The 926-nt window shown below is 47.9% G+C and overlaps 1 protein-coding gene across 1 annotated transcript in view; it reads right to left on the bottom strand.

Moving 5' to 3' along the window:
* The window catches only part of LOC118324723 (zinc finger and BTB domain-containing protein 46-like), a gene marked incomplete at its 5' end in the record, with an annotated part of 29,824 nt that overhangs the window by 18,894 nt on the left and 10,004 nt on the right, over positions 1 to 926 (bottom strand).

Here is a 926-nt window from a genome sequence, read left to right as displayed (position 1 = left end):
ACACACACACACACACACCACGCCTTCAAATCAACAGAGACAGTAGCCAAACACAATGGAGAAAAAAAGTCCAGGGTGGTTAAGCAACGAGTTACTGAGGCTTGTCGACCACAAGAGAGCTGTCAGAGAAGAAAGTAGGGCTTGTGTGCATGTTTGAGTATGGGAGTGCAAACAAAAGAGAAAGACTCTCTCACTGTGTATCTTTGTGTGTGTGTCTGTGTCTGTGTGTGTGACAGAGAAAGACACAGAAAGAAGCCTTGCCCCAAGTCGGCCTGGTTAATGGCTTGGCCAGCCTGAGGTTGAAAAGGACAAGGCATTACAAGAGCCGTGTTGTCACAAGACTGTTGTCTACGCGACATTACAGCGACATGCTTCCAAACGAGAAAATGCAAGTCCCTCCTTCACCTTTTTTTCACAAACAGCTTCACACACTGTACATGTGATTAGTGTGTGTTTGTCCTCGAGTGGACAAAGAGGGGAGGGAAGGTGGAACTTGCTTCCTCAGCATGCCAGAGTTTGAGAGGGTAAAAAAGTAATTTCAGCCGAGAAGGGGGAGTGAGGCACTAAAACAGCTCAAGAATTCAGAGGCAATTTAAAAAGCAGTGTGGGAGAGGGGAATGAAAAAAATGCTGGGTTAAAAAGGAGGGAGGATGGAAAGTAAAAGAGGTTGTTATTCTCTGTGTCTCTCTCTTTCTCTCTGTCTTCCTCTCTCTCACACTTGCTCTCTCTCTGTTGTTTTTAGGGACTAGCCGGGCCACAACCTCCAGGAGAGATAGGGAAGGGTGGGTGGTGGTGGTGGTGGTGGTGGTGGGGTGTGTGTGGATAGGGAGGGCAAGCATAAATCAAGCAGAGCCTGAAGGCTTTAGAGGAGGGAGGGACAGAGGGAAGAGAGTGGTAAAAGACAGGGAAGAGAGAGAGAGAGAGAG

The sequence above is a fragment of the Morone saxatilis genome, unplaced genomic scaffold (genome assembly GCF_004916995.1).
Source record: "Morone saxatilis isolate NCDOM2014 unplaced genomic scaffold, NCSU_SB_2.0 Contig15, whole genome shotgun sequence".
Taxonomy (NCBI): Eukaryota; Metazoa; Chordata; class Actinopteri; family Moronidae; genus Morone; species Morone saxatilis.
Note: the sequence above shows the minus strand (reverse complement) of the source record. Positions and strands in the feature narration are given on the sequence as shown.